The following is a 21,068-nucleotide window of genomic DNA, read 5'->3' as shown; positions in this document are numbered from 1 at the left end:
TGGCCACTGCAACCTCCAAAAATATCAGGACTTACTTCCCCAATAACCTACTAAATCACCCCTGAAATACTTACTTATTTACACTATTTTGTTCACTTGACTCCTTTATAATTTGAAATGCCCATTATAGTGGTGCCAGAAATGTGCCTCTTAAAAGGTGATTTCTACGATAACCCACTTTTGAGCGTCGGACCTCGACTTTTTCTGCAAACACAGAAAAAAAGCAATTTTCAGGAGAAACAAGACTTACATCCTCCCCCTCTGCCGCACACCCACCCAACTGACAGCAGCAGACAAGCACAGAGAGTTCCGTTGGTCTGTCTGTGATGTCATAAAAGGCCTGCTGATCAATGGCCAGCTGTCTGATTGGCTGCTATATTTGATTGACATATTGAATCTTGCAGCTGATTGGCTGTCTAGCCTAAACTGCATTACACACCCCTGATGGTACCACTGGCTAAGACTCCACCTCCGCTCATTGATTAATTAAAAATTGAGAACAATTGATTGATGAAGGCAGGCAGGCCGGCCATTTTGGAACGCTCATTGGACTTGTTTAATGCAAGGCACCTTTGTATATTCACTTGCATTCGCTTCATGCAGTAACCACTGTGCATACAAATTTGGAAACATGGCATACAGTGTATCATTTGGTGTCTAAGTCATGTTTGCCATATTTTCCTGTGCAAAATACAAGCCCGTTTGAGTGTTCGGGCGACTTTTTAGCTAAAATCATCCTATGGGGCCTAACTGCATATGCTAAAGCCTGCCTATTTTGAATGGCGTAGTGGCCCCTGCAACCTCCAAAAATATCAGGATTTACTTCCCCAATAACCTGCTAACTCACCCCTGAAATACTTACTTATTCACACTATTTTGTTCACTTGACTCCTTTATAATTTGAAATGCCCATTATAGTGGTGCCAGAAATGTGCCTCTTAAAAGGTGATTTCTACGATTACCCACTTTTGAGCGTCGGACCTCGACTTTTTCTGCAAACACAGAAAAACCGCAATTTTCAGGAGAAACCAGACTTACATCCTCCCCCTCTGCCGCACACCCACCCAACTGACAGCAGCAGACAAGCACAGAGAGTTCCGTTGGTCTGTTTGTGATGTCATAAAGGGCCTGCGGATCAATGGCCAGCTGTCTGATTGGCTGCTGTACTTGATTGACAGATTGAATCTGGAAGCTGATTGGCTGTCTCGCCTAAACTGCGTTACACAGCCCTGATGGTACCACTGGCTAAGTCTCCACCTCAGTTCATTGATTAATTAAAAATTTAGAACAATTGATTGATGAAGGCAGGCAGGCCGGACATTTTGGAACGCTCATTGGACTTGTTTAATGCAATGTACCTTTGTATATTCACATGCATTCGTTTCATGCTGTAACCACTGTGCATAACAATTTGGAAACATGGCATACAGTGTATCATTTTGTGTCTAAGTCATGTTTGCCATATTTTCCCTTGAAAGATACAAGCACGTTTGAGTGTTTGGGGCACTTTTTAGCTAAAATCATCCTATGGGGCATAACTGCATATGCTAAAGCCTGCCTATTTTGAATGGCGTAGTGGCCACTGCAACCTCCAAAAATATCAGGACTTACTTCCCCAATAACCTACTAAATCACCCCTGAAATACTTATTAATTTACACTATTTTGTTCACTTGATTCCTTTATAATTTGAAATGCCCATTATAGTGGTGCCAGAAATGTGCCTCTTAAAAGGTGATTTCTACGATAACCCACTTTTGAGCGTCGGACCTCGACTTTTTCTGCAAACACAGAAAAAACGCAATTTTCAGGAGAAACAAGACTTACATCCTCCCCCTCTGCCGCACACCCACCCAACTGACAGCAGCAGACAAGCACAGAGAGTTCCGTTGGTCTGTCTGTGATGTCATAAAAGGCCTGCTGATCAATGGCCAGCTGTCTGATTGGCTGCTGTATTTGATTGACATATTGAATCTTGCAGCTGATTGGCTGTCTAGCCTAAACTGCATTACACACCCCTGATGGTACCACTGGCTAAGACTCCACCTCCGCTCATTGATTAATTAAAAATTGAGAACAATTGATTGATGAAGGCAGGCAGGCCGGCCATTTTGGAACGCTCATTGGACTTGTTTAATGCAAGGCACCTTTGTATATTCACTTGCATTCGCTTCATGCAGTAACCACTGTGCATACAAATTTGGAAACATGGCATACAGTGTATCATTTGGTGTCTAAGTCATGTTTGCCATATTTTACTGTGCAAAATACAAGCCCGTTTGAGTGTTCGGGCGACTTTTTAGCTAAAATCATCCTATGGGGCCTAACTGCATATGCTAAAGCCTGCCTATTTTGAATGGCGTAGTGGCCCCTGCAACCTCCAAAAATATCAGGATTTACTTCCCCAATAACCTGCTAACTCACCCCTGAAATACTTACTTATTCACACTATTTTGTTCACTTGACTCCTTTATAATTTGAAATGCCCATTATAGTGGTGCCAGAAATGTGCCTCTTAAAAGGTGATTTCTACGATTACCCACTTTTGAGCGTCGGACCTCGACTTTTTTTGCAAACACAGAAAAACCGCAATTTTCAGGAGAAACCAGACTTACATCCTCCCCCTCTGCCGCACACCCACCCAACTGACAGCAGCAGACAAGCACAGAGAGTTCCGTTGGTCTGTTTGTGATGTCATAAAGGGCCTGCGGATCAATGGCCAGCTGTCTGATTGGCTGCTGTACTTGATTGACAGATTGAATCTGGAAGCTGATTGGCTGTCTCGCCTAAACTGCGTTACACAGCCCTGATGGTACCACTGGCTAAGTCTCCACCTCAGTTCATTGATTAATTAAAAATTTAGAACAATTGATTGATGAAGGCAGGCAGGCCGGACATTTTGGAACGCTCATTGGACTTGTTTAATGCAATGTACCTTTGTATATTCACATGCATTCGTTTCATGCTGTAACCACTGTGCATAACAATTTGGAAACATGGCATACAGTGTATCATTTTGTGTCTAAGTCATGTTTGCCATATTTTCCCTTGAAAGATACAAGCACGTTTGAGTGTTTGGGGCACTTTTTAGCTAAAATCATCCTATGGGGCATAACTGCATATGCTAAAGCCTGCCTATTTTGAATGGCGTAGTGGCCACTGCAACCTCCAAAAATATCAGGACTTACTTCCCCAATAACCTACTAAATCACCCCTGAAATACTTACTTATTTACACTATTTTGTTCACTTGACTCCTTTATAATTTGAAATGCCCATTATAGTGGTGCCAGAAATGTGCCTCTTAAAAGGTGATTTCTACGATAACCCACTTTTGAGCGTCGGACCTCGACTTTTTCTGCAAACACAGAAAAAACGCAATTTTCAGGAGAAACAAGACTTACATCCTCCCCCTCTGCCGCACACCCACCCAACTGACAGCAGCAGACAAGCACAGAGAGTTCCGTTGGTCTGTCTGATGTCATAAAAGGCCTGCTGATCAATGGCCAGCTGTCTGATTGGCTGCTGTATTTGATTGACATATTGAATCTTGCAGCTGATTGGCTGTCTAGCCTAAACTGCATTACACACCCCTGATGGTACCACTGGCTAAGACTCCACCTCCGCTCATTGATTAATTGAAAATTGAGAACAATTGATTGATGAAGGCAGGCAGGCCGGCCATTTTGGAACGCTCATTGGACTTGTTTAATGCAAGGCACCTTTGTATATTCACTTGCATTCGCTTCATGCAGTAACCACTGTGCATACAAATTTGGAAACATGGCATACAGTGTATCATTTGGTGTCTAAGTCATGTTTGCCATATTTTCCTGTGCAAAATACAAGCCCGTTTGAGTGTTCGGGCGACTTTTTAGCTAAAATCATCCTATGGGGCCTAACTGCATATGCTAAAGCCTGCCTATTTTGAATGGCGTAGTGGCCCCTGCAACCTCCAAAAATATCAGGATTTACTTCCCCAATAACCTGCTAACTCACCCCTGAAATACTTACTTATTCACACTATTTTGTTCATTTGACTCCTTTCTAATTTAAAATGCCCATTGTTGTGGGGCCAGAAATGTGCGCATATAAAAGTTGATTTCTACGATACCCCACTTTTGCACGTCGGACCTCGACTTTTTCCGCAAACACAGAAAAACCGCAATTTTCAGGAGAAACAAGACTTACATCCTCCCCCTCTGCCGCACACCCACCCAACTGACAGCAGCAGACAAGCACAGAGAGTTCCGTTGGTCTGTCTGTGATGTCATAAATGGCCTGCTGATCAATGGGCAGCTGTCTGATTGGCTGCTGTATTTGATTGACATATTGAATCTTGCAGCTTATTGGCTGTCTAGCCTAAACTGCATAGCACACCCCTGATGGTACCACTGGCTAAGACTCCACCTCCACTCATTGATTAATTAAAATTTTAGAACAATTTATTGATGAAGGCAGGCAGGCCGGCCATTTTGGAACGCTCTTTGGTTTTGTTTAATGCAATGTACCTTTGTATATTCACATGCATTCGTTTCATGCTGTAAACAATGTGCATAACAATTTGGAAACATGGCATACAGTGTATCATTTGGTGTCTAAGTCATGTTTGCCATATTTTCCCTTGCAAGATACAAGCTCGTTTGAGTGTTTGGGGCACTTTTTAGCTAAAATCATCCTATGGGGCCTAACTGCATATGCTAAAGCCTGCCTATTTTAAATGGCGTAGTGGTCCCTGTAACCTCCAATAATATCAAGACTTACTTCCCCAATAACCTACTAACTCACCCCTGAAATACTTACTTATTCACACTATTTTGTTCACTTGACTCCTTTATCATTTGAAATGCCCATTATAGTGGTGCCAGAAATGTGCCTCTTAAAAGGTGATTTCTACGATAACCCACTTTTGAGCGTCGGACCTCGACTTTTTCTTCAAACACAGAAAAACCGCAATTTTCAGGAGAAACAAGACTTACATCCTCCCCCTCTGCCACACACCCACCCAACTGACAGCAGCAGACAAGCACAGAGAGTTCCGTTGGTCTTTCTGTGATGTCATAAAAGGCCTGCTGATCAATGGCCAGCTGTCTGATTGGCTTCTGTACTTGATTGACAGATTGAATCTGGAAGCTGATTGGCTGTCTCGCCTAAACTGCATTACACAGCCCTGATGGTACCACTGGCTAAGTCTCCACCTCAGTTCATTGATTAATTAAAAATTTAGAACAATTGATTGATGAAGGCAGGCAGGCCAGACATTTTGGAACGCTCATTGGACTTGTTTAATGCAATGTACCTTAGTATTTTCACATGCATTCGTTTCATGCTGTAACCACTGTGCATAACAATTTGGAAACATGGCATACAGTGTATCATTTTGTGTCTAAGTCATGTTTGCCATATTTTCCCTTGCAAGATACAAGCACGTTTGAGTGTTTGGGGCACTTTTTAGCTAAAATCATCCTATGGGGCCTAACTGCATATGCTAAAGCCTGCCTATTTTGAATGGCGTAGTGGCCACTGCAACCTCCAAAATTATCAGGACTTACTTCCCCAATAACCTACTAACTCACCCCTGAAATACTTACTTATTCAAACTATTTTGTTCACTTGACTCCTTTATAATTTAAAATGCCCATTATAGTGGTGCCAGAAATGTGCCTCTTAAAAGGTGATTTCTACGATAACTCACTTTTGAGCGTCGGACCTCGACTTTTTCTGCAAACACAGAAAAACCGCAATTTTCAGAAAAAACAAGACTTACATCCTCCCCCTCTGCCGCACACCCACCCAACTGACAGCAGCAGACAAGCACAGAGAGTTCCGTTGGTCTGTCTGTGATGTCATAAAGGGCCTGCTGATCAATGGCCAGCTGTCTGATTGGCTGCTGTATTTGATTGACATATTGAATCTTGCAGCTGATTGGCTGTCTAGCCTAAACTGCATAGCACACCCCTGATGGTACCACTGGCTAAGACTCCACCTCCGCTCATTGATTAATTAAAATTTTAGAACAATTGATTGATGAAGGCAGGCAGGCTGGCCGGCCATTTTGGAACGTTCTTTTGTTTTTTTTAATGCAAGGCACCTTTGTATATTCACTTGCATTCGCTTCATGCAGTAACCACTGTGCATACAAATTTGGAAACATGGCATACAGTGTATCATTTGGTGTCTAAGTCATGTTTGCCATATTTTCCTGTGCAAAATACTTGCCCGTTTGAGTGTTCGGGCCACTTTTTAGCTAAAATCATCCTATGGGGCCTAACTGCATATGCTAAAGCCTGCCTATTTTGAATGGCGTAGTGGCCCCTGCAACCTCCAAAAATATCAGGATTTACTTCCCCAATAACCTGCTAACTCACCCCTGAAATACTTACTTATTCACACTATTTTGTTCATTTGACTCCTTTCTAATTTAAAATGCCCATTGTTGTGGGGCCAGAAATGTGCGCATATAAAAGTTGATTTCTACGATACCCCACTTTTGCACGTCGGACCTCGACTTTTTCCGCAAACACAGAAAAACCGCAATTTTCAGGAGAAACAAGACTTACATTCTCCCCCTCTGCCGCACACCCACCCAACTGACAGCAGCAGACAAGCACAGAGAGTTCCGTTGGTCTGTCTGTGATGTCATAAATGGCCTGCTGATCAATGGGCAGCTGTCTGATTGGCTGCTGTATTTGATTGACATATTGAATCTTGCAGCTGATTGGCTGTCTAGCCTAAACTGCATAGCACACCCCTGATGGTACCACTGGCTAAGACTCCACCTCCGCTCATTGATTAATTAAAATTTTAGAATAATTGATTGATGAAGGCAGGCAGGCCGGCCATTTTGGAAAGCTCTTTGGTTTTGTTTAATGCTATGTACCTTTGTATATTCACATGCATTCGTTTCATGCTGTAAACAATGTGCATAACTATTTGGAAACATGGCATACAGTGTATCATTTGGTGTCTAAGCCATGTTTGCCATATTTTCCCTTGCAAGATACAAGCCCGTTTGAGTGTTTGGGGCACTTTTTAGCTAAAATCATCCTATGGGGCCTAACTGCATATGCTAAAGCCTGCCTATTTTGAATGGCGTAGTGGCCCCTGCAACCTCCAAAAATATCAAGACTTACTTCCCCAATAACCTACTAACTCACCCCTGAAATACTTACTTATTAACACTATTTTGTTCTCTTGACTCCTTTATCATTTGAAATGCCCATTATAGTGGTGCCAGAAATGTGCCTCTTAAAAGGTGATTTCTACGATAGCCCACTTTTGAGCGTCGGACCTCGACTTTTTCTGCAAACACAGAAAAACCGCAATTTTCAGGAGAAACAAGACTTACATCCTCCCCCTCTGCCGCACACCCACCCAACTGACAGCAGCAGACAAGCACAGAGAGTTCCGTTGGTCTGTCTGTGATGTCATAAAGGGCCTGCTGATCAATGGCCATCTGTCTGATTGGCTGCTGTATTTGATTGACATATTGAATCTTGCAGCTGATTGGCTGTCTAGCCTAAACTGCATTACACACCCCTGATGGTACCACTGGCTAAGACTCCACCTCCGCTCATTGATTAATTAAAAATTTAGAACAATTGATTGATGAAGGCAGGCAGGCCGGCCATTTTGGAACGCTCATTGGACTTGTTTAATGCAAGGCACCTTTGTATATTCACTTGCATTCGCTTCATGCAGTAACCACTGTGCATACAAATTTGGAAACATGGCATACAGTGTATCATTTGGTGTCTAAGTCATGTTTGCCATATTTTCCTGTGCAAAATACAAGCCCGTTTGAGTGTTCGGGCTACTTTTTAGCTAAAATCATCCTATGGGGCCTAACTGCATATGCTAAAGCCTGCCTATTTTGAATGGCGTAGTGGCCCCTGCAACCTCCAAAAATATCAGGATTTACTTCCCCAATAACCTGCTAACTCACCCCTAAAATACTTACTTATTCACACTATTTTGTTCATTTGACTCCTTTCTAATTTTAAATGCCCATTGTTGTGGGGCCAGAAATTTGGGCATATAAAAGTTGATTTCTACGATACCCCACTTTTGCACGTCGGACCTCGACTTTTTCCGCAAACACAGAAAAACCGCAATTTTCAGGAGAAACAAGACTTACATCCTCCTCTTCTGCCGCACACCCACCCAACTGACAGCAGCAGACAAGCACAGAGAGTTCCGTTGGTCTGTCTGTGATGTCATAAAGGGCCTGCGGATCAATGGCCAGCTGTCTGATTGGCTGCTGTACTTGATTGACAGATTGAATCTGGAAGCTGATTGGCTGTCTCGCCTAAACTGCATTACACAGCCCTGATGGTACCACTGGCTAAGTCTCCACCTCAGTTCATTGATTAATTAAAAATTTAGAACAATTGATTGATGAAGGCAGGCCGGCCGGACATTTTGGAACGCTCATTGGACTTGTTTAATGCAAGGCACCTTTATATATTCACTTGCATTCGCTTCATGCAGTAACCACTGTGCATACAAATTTGGAAACATGGCATACAGTGTATCATTTGGTGTCTAAGTCATGTTTGCCATATTTTCCTGTGCAAAATACTTGCCCGTTTGAGTGCTCGGGCCACTTTTTAGCTAAAATCATCCTATGGGGCCTAACTGCATATGCTAAAGCCTGCCTATTTTGAATGGCGTAGTGGCCACTGCAACCTCCAAAAATATCAGGACTTAATTCCCCAATAACCCACTAACTCACTCCTGAAATACTTACTTATTAATGCTATTTTGTTCTCTTGACTCCTTTATAATTTGAAATGCCCATTATAGTGGTGCCAGAAATGTGCCTCATAAAAGGTGATTTCTACGATACCCCACTTTTGAGCGTCGGACCTCGACTTTTTCCGCAAACACAGAAAAACCGCAATTTTCAGGAGAAACAAGACGTATATCCTCCCCCTCTATCTTCCACCCACCCAACTGACAGCAGCAGACAAACACAAACAGTGCCGTTGGTCTTTCTGTGATGTCATAAAAGGCCTGCTGATCAATGGCCAGCTGTCTGATTGGCTGCTGTACTTGATTGACAGATTGAATCTGGAAGCTGATTGGCTGTCTCGCATAAACTGCATTACACAGCCCTGATGGTACCACTGGCTAAGTCTCCACCTCAGTTCATTGATTAATTAAAAATTTAGAACAATTGATTGATGAAGGCAGGCAGGCCAGCCATTTTGGAACGCTCTTTGGACTTGTTTAATGTAATGTACCTTTGTATATTCACATGCATTTGTTTCATGCTGTAACCACTGTGCATAACAATTTGGAAACATGACATACAGTGTATCATTTTGTGTCTAAGCCATGTTTGCCATATTTTCCCTTGCAAGATACAAGCACGTTTGAGTGTTTGGGGCACTTTTTAGCTAAAATCATCCTATGGGGCCTAACTGCATATGCTAAAGCCTGCCTATTTTGAATGGCGTAGTGGCCACTGCAACCTCCAAAAATATCAGGACTTAATTCCCCAATAACCCACTAACTCACTCCTGAAATACTCACTTATTAATGCTATTTTGTTCTCTTGACTCCTTTATAATTTGAAATGCCCATTATAGTGGTGCCAGAAATGTGCCTCTTAAAAGGTGATTTCTACGATACCCCACTTTTGAGCGTCGGACCTCGACTTTTTCTGCAAACACAGAAAAACCGCAATTTTCAGGAGAAACAAGACTTACATCCTCCCCCTCTGCCGCACACCCACCCAACTGACAGCAGCAGACAAGCACAGAGAGTTCCAATGGTCTGTCTGTGATGTCATAAAGGGCCTGCGGATCAATGGCCAGCTGTCTGATTGGCTGCTGTACTTGATTGACAGATTGAATCTGGAAGCTGATTGGCTGTCTCGCCTAAACTGCATTACACAGCCCTGATGGTACCACTGGCTAAGTCTCCACCTCAGTTCATTGATTAATTAAAAATTTAGAACAATTGATTGATGAAGGCAGGCAGGCCGGACATTTTGGAACGCTCATTGGACTTGTTTAATGCAATGTACCTTTGTATATTCACATGCATTCGTTTCATGCTGTAACCACTGTGCATAACAATTTGGAAACATGGCATACATTGTATCATTTTGTGTCTGTCATGTTTGCCATATTTTCCCTTGCAAGATACAAGCACGTTTGAGTGTTTGTGCACTTTTTAGCTAATATCATCCTATGGGGACTAACTGCATATGCTAAAGCCTGCCTATTTTGAATGGCGTAGTGGCCACTGCAACCTCCAAAATTATCAGGACTTACTTCCCCAATAACCTACTAACTCACCCCTGAAATACTTACTTATTCACACTATTTTGTTCACTTGACTCCTTTATAATTTGAAATGCCCATTATAGTGGTGCCAGAAATGTGCCTCTTAAAAGGTGATTTCTACGATTACCCACTTTTGAGCGTCGGACCTCGACTTTTTCTGCAAACACAGAAAAACCGCAATTTTCAGGAGAAACCAGACTTACATCCTCCCCCTCTGCCGCACACCCACCCAACTGACAGCAGCAGACAAGCACAGAGAGTTCCGTTGGTCTGTTTGTGATGTCATAAAGGGCCTGCGGATCAATAGCCAGCTGTCTGATTGGCTGCTGTACTTGATTGACAGATTGAATCTGGAAGCTGATTGGCTGTCTCGCCTAAACTGCGTTACACAGCCCTGATGGTACCACTGGCTAGGTCTCCACCTCAGTTCATTGATTAATTAAAAATTTAGAACAATTGATTGATGAAGGCAGGCAGGCCGGACATTTTGGAACGCTCATTGGACTTGTTTAATGCAATGTACCTTTGTATATTCACATGCATTCGTTTCATGCTGTAACCACTGTGCATAACAATTTGGAAACATGGCATACAGTGTATCATTTTGTGTCTGTCATGTTTGCCATATTTTCCCTTGCAAGATACAAGCACGTTTGAGTGTTTGTGCACTTTTTAGCTAAAATCATCCTATGGGGCCTAACTGCATATGCTAAAGCCTGCCTATTTTGAATGGTGTAGTGGCCACTGCAACCTCCAAAATTATCAGGACTTACTTCCCCAATAACCTACTAACTCACCCCTGAAATACTTACTTATTCACACTATTTTGTTCACTTGACTCCTTTATAATTTGAATTGCCCATTATAGTGGTGCCAGAAATGTGCCTCTTAAAAGGTGATTTCTACGATTACCCACTTTTGAGCGTCGGACCTCGACTTTTTCTGCAAACACAGAAAAACCGCAATTTTCAGGAGAAACCAGACTTACATCCTCCCCCTCTGCCGCACACCCACCCAACTGACAGCAGCAGACAAGCACAGAGAGTTCCGTTGGTCTGTTTGTGATGTCATAAAGGGCCTGCGGATTAATGGCCAGCTGTCTGATTGGCTGCTGTACTTGATTGACAGATTGAATCTGGAAGCTGATTGGCTGTCTCGCCTAAACTGCGTTACACAGCCCTGATGGTACCACTGGCTAAGTCTCCACCTCAGTTCATTGATTAATTAAAAATTTAGAACAATTGATTGATGAAGGCAGGCAGGCCGGACATTTTGGAACGCTCATTGGACTTGTTTAATGCAATGTACCTTTGTATATTCACATGCATTCGTTTCATGCTGTAACCACTGTGCATAACAATTTGGAAACATGGCATACAGTGTATCATTTTGTGTCTAAGTCATGTTTGCCATATTTTCCCTTACAAGATAAAAGCCCGTTTGAGTGTTTGGGGCACTTTTTAGCTAAAATCATCCTATGGGGCCTAACTGCATTTGCTAAAGCCTGCCTATTTTGAATGGCGTAGTGGCCACTGCAACCTCCAAAATTATCAGGACTTACTTCCCCAATAACCTACTAACTCACCCCTGAAATACTTACTTATTCACACTATTTTGTTCACTTGACTCCTTTATAATTTGAATTGCCCATTATAGTGGTGCCAGAAATGTGCCTCTTAAAAGGTGATTTCTACGATAACCCACTTTTGAGCGTCGGACCTCGACTTTTTCTGCAAACACAGAAAAAACGCAATTTTCAGGAGAAACAAGACTTACATCCTCCTCCTCTGCCGCACACCCACCCAACTGACAGCAGCAGACAAGCACAAAGAGTTCCGTTGGTCTGTCTGTGATGTCATAAAAGGCCTGCTGATCAATGGCCAGCTGTCTGATTGGCTGCTGTATTTGATTGACATATTGAATCTTGCAGCTGATTGGCTGTCTAGCCTAAACTGCATTACACACCCCTGATGGTACCACTGGCTAAGACTCCACCTCCGCTCATTGATTAATTAAAAATTGAGAACAATTGATTGATGAAGGCAGGCAGGCCGGCCATTTTGGAACGCTCATTGGACTTGTTTAATGCAAGGCACCTTTGTATATTCACTTGCATTCGCTTCATGCAGTAACCACTGTGCATACAAATTTGGAAACATGGCATACAGTGTATCATTTGGTGTCTAAGTCATGTTTGCCATATTTTCCTGTGCAAAATACAAGCCCGTTTGAGTGTTCGGGCGACTTTTTAGCTAAAATCATCCTATGGGGCCTAACTGCATATGCTAAAGCCTGCCTATTTTGAATGGCGTAGTGGCCCCTGCAACCTCCAAAAATAACAGGATTTACTTCCCCAATAACCTGCTAACTCACCCCTGAAATACTTACTTATTCACACTATTGTGTTCATTTGACTCCTTTCTAATTTAAAATGCCCATTGTTGTGGGGCCAGAAATGTGCGCATATAATAGTTGATTTCTACGATACCCCACTTTTGCACGTCGGACCTCGACTTTTTCCGCAAACACAGAAAAACCGCATATTTCAGGAGAAACAAGACTTACATCCTCCCCCTCTGCCGCACACCCACCCAACTGACAGCAGCAGACAAGCACAGAGAGTTCCGTTGGTCTGTCTGTGATGTCATAAATGGCCTGCTGATCAATGGGCAGCTGTCTGATTGGCTGCTGTATTTGATTGACATATTGAATCTTGCAGCTTATTGGCTGTCTAGCCTAAACTGCATAGCACACCCCTGATGGTACCACTGGCAAAGACTCCACCTCCACTCATTGATTAATTAAAATGTTAGAACAATTGATTGATGAAGGCAGGCAGGCAGGACATTTTGGAACGCTCTTTGGTTTTGTTTAATGCAATGTACCTTTGTATATTCACATGCATTCGTTTCATGCTGTAAACAATGTGCATAACAATTTGGAAACATGGCATACAGTGTATCATTTGGTGTCTAAGTCATGTTTGCCATATTTTCCCTTGCAAGATACAAGCTCGTTTGAGTGTTTGGGGCACTTTTTAGCTAAAATCATCCTATGGGGCCTAACTGCATATGCTAAAGCCTGCCTATTTTGAATGGCGTAGTGGTCCCTGTAACCTCCAATAATATCAAGACTTACTTCCCCAATAACCTACTAACTCACCCCTGAAATACTTACTTATTCACACTATTTTGTTCACTTGACTCCTTTATCATTTGAAATGCCCATTATAGTGGTGCCAGAAATGTGCCTCTTAAAAGGTGATTTCTACGATAACCCACTTTTGAGCGTCGGACCTCGACTTTTTCTTCAAACACAGAAAAACCGCAATTTTCAGGAGAAACAAGACTTACATCCTCCCCCTCTGCCACACACCCACCCAACTGACAGCAGCAGACAAGCACAGAGAGTTCCGTTGGTCTTTCTGTGATGTCATAAAAGGCCTGCTGATCAATGGCCAGCTGTCTGATTGGCTTCTGTACTTGATTGACAGATTGAATCTGGAAGCTGATTGGCTGTCTCGCCTAAACTGCATTACACAGCCCTGATGGTACCACTGGCTAAGTCTCCACCTCAGTTCATTGATTAATTAAAAATTTAGAACAATTGATTGATGAAGGCAGGCAGGCCGGACATTTTGGAACGCTCATTGGACTTGTTTAATGCAATGTACCTTAGTATTTTCACATGCATTCGTTTCATGCTGTAACCACTGCGCATAACAATTTGGAAACATGGCATACAGTGTATCATTTTGTGTCTAAGTCATGTTTGCCATATTTTCCCTTGCAAGATACAAGCACGTTTGAGTGTTTGGGGCACTTTTTAGCTAAAATCATCCTATGGGGCCTAACTGCATATGCTAAAGCCTGCCTATTTTGAATGGCGTAGTGGCCACTGCAACCTCCAAAATTATCAGGACTTACTTCCCCAATAACCTACTAACTCACCCCTGAAATACTTACTTATTCAAACTATTTTGTTCACTTGACTCCTTTATAATTTTAAATGCCCATTATAATGGTGCCAGAAATGTGCCTCTTAAAAGGTGATTTCTACGATAACCCACTTTTGAGCGTCGGACCTCGACTTTTTCTGCAAACACAGAAAAACCGCAATTTTCAGGAGAAACAAGACTTACATCCTCCCCCTCTGCCGCACACCCACCCAACTGACAGCAGCAGACAAGCACAGAGAGTTCCGTTGGTCTGTCTGTGATGTCATAAAGGGCCTGCTGATCAATGGCCAGCTGTCTGATTGGCTGCTGTATTTGATTGACATATTGAATCTTGCAGCTGATTGGCTGTCTAGCCTAAACTGCATAGCACACCCCTGATGGTACCACTGGCTAAGACTCCACCTCCGCTCATTGATTAATTAACATTTTAGAATAATTGATTGATGAAGGCAGGCAGGCCGGCCATTTTGGAAAGCTCTTTGGTTTTGTTTAATGCAATGTACCTTTGTATATTCACATGCATTTGTTTCATGCTGTAAACAATGTGCATAACAATTTGGAAACATGGCATACAGTGTATCATTTGGTGTCTAAGTCATGTTTGCCATATTTTCCCTTGCAAGATACAAGCCCGTTTGAGTGTTTGGGGCACTTTTTAGCTGAAATCATCCTACGGGGCCTAACTGCATATGCTAAAGCCTGCCTATTTTGAATGGCGTAGTGGTCCCTGCAACCTCCAAAAATATCAAGACTTACTTCCCCAATAACCTACTAACTCACCCCTGAAATACTTACTTATTAACACTATTTTGTTCTCTTGACTCCTTTATCATTTGAAATGCCCATTAAAGTGGTGCCAGAAATGTGCCTCTTAAAAGGTGATTTCTACGATACCCAACTTTTGAGCGTCGGACCTCGACTTTTTCCGCAAACACAGAAAAACCGCAATTTTCAGGAGAAACAAGACTTACATCCTCCCCCTCTGCCGCACACCCACCCAACTGACAGCAGCAGACAAGCACAGAGAGTTCCGTTGGTCTGTCTGTGATGTCATAAATGGCCTGCTGATCAATGGGCAGCTGTCTGATTGGCTGCTGTATTTGATTGACATATTGAATCTTGCAGCTTATTGGCTGTCTAGCCTAAACTGCATTACACACCCCTGATGGTACCACTGGCTAAGACTCCACCTCCGCTCATTGATTAATTAAAAATTTAGAACAATTGATTGATGAAGGCAGGCAGGCCGGCCATTTTGGAACGCTCATTGGACTTGTTTAATGCAAGGCACCTTTGTATATTCACTTGCATTCGCTTCATGCAGTAACCACTGTGCATACAAATTTGGAAACATGGCATACAGTGTATCATTTGGTGTCTAAGTCATGTTTGCCATATTTTCCTGTGCAAAATACAAGCCCGTTTGAGTGTTCGGGCTACTTTTTAGCTAAAATCATCCTATGGGGCCTAACTGCATATGCTAAAGCCTGCCTATTTTGAATGGCGTAGTGGCCCCTGCAACCTCCAAAAATATCAGGATTTACTTCCCCAATAACCTGCTAACTCACCCCTGAAATACTTACTTATTCACACTATTTTGTTCATTTGACTCCTTTCTAATTTTAAATGCCCATTGTTGTGGGGCCAGAAATGTGGGCATATAAAAGTTGATTTCTACGATACCCCACTTTTGCACGTCGGATATCGACTTTTTCCGCAAACACAGAAAAACCGCAATTTTCAGGAGAAACAAGACTTACATCCTCCTCTTCTGACGCACACCCACCCAACTGACAGCAGCAGACAAGCACAGAGAGTTCCGTTGGTCTGTCTGTGATGTCATAAAGGGCCTGCGGATCAATGGCCAGCTGTCTGATTGGCTGCTGTACTTGATTGACAGATTGAATCTGGAAGCTGATTGGCTGTCTCGCCTAAACTGCATTACACAGCCCTGATGGTACCACTGGCTAAGTCTCCACCTCAGTTCATTGATTAATTAAAAATTTAGAACAATTGATTGATGAAGGCAGGCCGGCCGGACATTTTGGAACGCTCATTGGACTTGTTTAATGCAAGGCACCTTTATATATTCACTTGCAATCGCTTCATGCAGTAACCACTGTGCATACAAATTTGGAAACATGGCATACAGTGTATCATTTGGTGTCTAAGTCATGTTTGCCATATTTTCCTGTGCAAAATACAAGCCCGTTTGAGTGTTCGGGCCACTTTTTAGCTAAAATCATCCTATGGGGCCTAACTGCATATGCTAAAGCCTGCCTATTTTGAATGGCGTAGTGGCCCCTGCAACCTCCAAAAATATCAGGATTTACTTCCCCAATAACCTGCTAACTCACCCCTGAAATACTAGCTTATTCACACTATTTTGTTCATTTGACTCCTTTCTAATTTAAAATGCCCATTGTTGTGGGGCCAGAAATGTGGGTATATAAAAGTTGATTTCTACGATACCCCACTTTTGCACGTCGGACCTCGACTTTTTCCGCAAACACAGAAAAACCACAATTTTCAGGAGAAACAAGACTTACATCCTCCCCTCTGCCGCACACCCACCTAACTGACAGCAGCAGACAAGCACAGAGAGTTCCGTTGGTCTGTCTGTGATGTCATAAAGGGCCTGCGGATCAATGGCCAGCTGTCTGATTGGCTGCTGTACTTGATTGACAGATTGAATCTGGAAGCTGATTGGCTGTCTCGCCTAAACTGCATTACACAGCCCTGATGGTACCACTGGCTAAGTCTCCACCTCAGTTCATTGATTAATTAAAAATTTAGAACAATTGATTGATGAAGGCAGGCAGGCCGGACATTTTGGAACGCTCATTGGACTTGTTTAATGCAATGTACCTTTGTATATTCACATGCATTCGTTTCATGCTGTAACCACTGTGCATAACAATTTGGAAACATGGCATACAGTGTATCATTTTGTGTCTAAGTCATGTTTGCCATATTTTCCCTTGCAAGATACAAGCACGTTTGAGTGTTTGGGGCACCTTTTAGCTAAAATCATCCTATGGGGCCTAACTGCATATGTTAAAGCCTGCCTATTTTGAATGGCGTAGTGGCCACTGCAACCTCCAAAATTATCAGGACTTACTTCCCCAATAACCTACTAACTCACCCCTAAAATACTTACTTATTCACACTATTTTGTTCACTTGACTCCTTTATAATTTGAAATGCCCATTATAGTGGTGCCAGAAATGTGCTTCTTAAAAGGTGATTTCTACGATAACCCACTTTTGAGCGTCGGACCTCGACTTTTTCTGCAAACACAGAAAAACCGCAATTTTCAGGAGAAACCAGACTCACATCCTCCCCCTCTGCCGCACACCCACCCAACTGACAGCAGCAGACAAGCACAGAGAGTTCCGTTGGTCTGTCTGTGATGTCATAAAGGGCCTGCTGATCAATGGCCAGCTGTCTGATTGGCTGCTGTATTTGATTGACATATTGAATCTTGCAGCTGATTGGCTGTCTAGCCTAAACTGCATTACACACCCCTGATGGTACCACTGGCTAAGACTCCACCTCCACTCATTGATTAATTAAAAATTTAGAACAATTGATTGATGAAGGCAGGCAGGCCGGCTTTTTTGAACGCTCATTGGACTTGTTTAATGCAAGGCACCTTTGTATATTCACTTGCATTCGCTTCATGCAGTAACCACTGTGCATACAAATTTGGAAACATGGCATACAGTGTATCATTTGGTGTCTAAGTCATGTTTGCCATATTTTCCTGTGCAAAATACAAGCCCGTTTGAGTGTTCGGGCCACTTTTTAGCTAAAATCATCCTATGGGGCCTAACTGCATATGCTAAAGCCTGCCTATTTTGAATGGCGTAGTGGCCCCTGCAACCTCCAATAATATCAGGATTTACTTCCCCAATAACCTGCTAACTCACCCCTGAAATACATACTTATTCAAACTATTTTGTTCATTTGACTCCTTTCTAATTTAAAATGCCCATTGTTGTGGGGCCAGAAATGTGGGCATATAAAAGTTGATTTCTACGATACCCCACTTTTGCACGTCGGACCTCGACTTTTTCCGCAAACACAGAAAAACCGCAATTTTCAGGAGAAACAAGACTTACATCCTCCCCCTCTGCCGCACACCCACCCAACTGACAGCAGCAGACAAGCACAGAGAGTTCCGTTGGTCTGTCTGTGATGTCATAAATGGCCTGCTGATCAATGGGCAGCTGTCTGATTGGCTGCTGTATTTGATTGACATATTGAATCTTGCAGCTGATTGACTGTCTAGCCTAAACTGCGTAGCACACCCCTGATGGTACCACTGGCTAAGACTCCACCTCCGCTCATTGATTAAATAAAATTTTAGAACAATTGATTGATGAAGGCAGGCAGGCCGGACATTTTGGAACGCTCTTTGGTTTTGTTTAATGCAATGTACCTTTGTATATTCACATGCATTCGTTTCATGCTGTAACCACTGTGCATAACAATTTGGAAACATGGCATACAGTGTATCATTCGGTGTCTAAGTCATGTTTGCCATATTTTCCCTTGCAAGATACAAGCCCGTTTGAGTGTTTGGGGCACTTTTTAGCTAAAATCATCCTATGGGGCATAACTGCATATGCTAAAGCCTGCCTATTTTGAATGGCGTAGTGGTCCCTGCAACCTCCAAAAATATCAAGACTTACTTCCCCAATAACCTACTAACTCACCCCTGAAATACTTCCTTATTAACACTATTTTGTTCTCTTGAATCCTTTATCATTTGAAATGCCCATTAAAGTGGTGCCAGAAATGTGCCTCTTAAAAGGTGATTTCTACGATACCCCACTTTTGCACGTCGGACCTCGACTTTTTCCGCGAACACAGAAAAACCGCAATTTTCAGGAGAAACATGACTTACATCCTCCCCCTCTGCCGCACACCCACCCAACTGACAGCAGCAGACAAGCACAGAGAGTTCCGTTGGTATGTCTGTGATGTCATAAATGGCCTGCTGATCAATGGGCAGCTGTCTGATTGGCTGCTGTATTTGATTGACATATTGAATCTTGCAGCTGATTGGCTGTCTAGCCTAAACTGCATAGCACACCCCTGATGGTACCACTGGCTAAGACTCCACCTCCGCTCATTGATTAAATAAAATTTTAGAACAATTGATTGATGAAGGCAGGCAGGCAGGCCGGCCATTTTGGAACGCTCTTTGGTTTTGTTTAATGCAATGTACCTTTGTATATTCACATGCATTCGTTTCATGCTGTAAACAATGTTCATAACAATTTGGAAACATGGCATAAAGTGTATCATTTGGTGTCTAAGTCATGTTTGCCATATTTTCCCTTGCAAGATACAAGCCCGTTTGAGTGTTTGGGGCACTTTTTAGCTAAAATCATCCTATAGGGCCTAACTGCATATGCTAAAGCCTGCCTATTTTGAATGGCGTAGTGGTCCCTGCAACCTCCAAAATTATCAGGACTTACTTCCCCAATAACCTACTAACTCACCCCTAAAATACTTACTTATTCACACTATTTTGTTCACTTGACTCCTTTATAATTTGAAATGCCCATTATAGTGGTGCCAGAAATGTGCCTCTTAAAAGGTGATTTCTACGATAACCCACTTTTGAGCGTCGGACCTCGACTTTTTCTGCAAACACAGAAAAACCGCAATTTTCAGGAGAAACCAGACTTACATCCTCCCCCTCTGCCGCACACCCACCCAACTGACAGCAGCAGACAAGCACAGAGAGTTCCGTTGGTCTGTCTGTGATGTCATAAAGGGCCTGCTGATCAATGGCCAGCTGTCTGATTGGCTGCTGTATTTGATTGACATATTGAATCTTGCAGCTGATTGGCTGTCTAGCCTAAACTGCATTACACACCCCTGATGGTACCACTGGCTAAGACTCCACCTCCACTCATTGATTAATTAAAAATTTAGAACAATTGATTGATGAAGGCAGGCAGGCCGGCTTTTTTGAACGCTCATTGGACTTGTTTAATGCAAGGCACCTTTGTATATTCACTTGCATTCGCTTCATGCAGTAACCACTGTGCATACAAATTTGGAAACATGGCATACAGTGTATCATTTGGTGTCTAAGTCATGTTTGCCATATTTTCCTGTGCAAAATACAAGCCCGTTTGAGTGTTCGGGCCACTTTTTAGCTAAAATCATCCTATGGGGCCTAACTGCATATGCTAAAGCCTGCCTATTTTGAATGGCGTAGTGGCCCCTGCAACCTCCAATAATATCAGGATTTACTTCCCCAATAACCTGCTAACTCACCCCTGAAATACATACTTATTCAAACTATTTTGTTCATTTGACTCCTTTCTAATTTAAAATGCCCATTGTTGTGGGGCCAGAAATGTGGGCATATAAAAGTTGATTTCTACGATACCCCACTTTTGCACGTCGGACCTCGACTTTTTCCGCAAACACAGAAAAACCGCAATTTTCAGGAGAAACAAGACTTACATCCTCCCCCTCTGCCGCACACCCACCCAACTGACAGCAGCAGACAAGCACAGAGAGTTCCGTTGGTCTGTCTGTGATGTCATAAATGGCCTGCTGATCAATGGGCAGCTGTCTGATTGGCTGCTGTATTTGATTGACATATTGAATCTTGCAGCTGATTGACTGTCTAGCCTAAACTGCGTAGCACACCCCTGATGGTACCACTGGCTAAGACTCCACCTCCGCTCATTGATTAAATAAAATTTTAGAACAATTGATTGATGAAGGCAGGCAGGCCGGACATTTTGGAACGCTCTTTGGTTTTGTTTAATGCAATGTACCTTTG

The sequence above is a fragment of the Crinia signifera genome, chromosome 3 (assembly GCF_055691185.1).
Source record: "Crinia signifera chromosome 3, ASM5569118v1, whole genome shotgun sequence".
Classification (NCBI taxonomy): Eukaryota; Metazoa; Chordata; class Amphibia; order Anura; family Myobatrachidae; genus Crinia; species Crinia signifera.
This window is presented reverse-complemented; position numbering follows the sequence as displayed.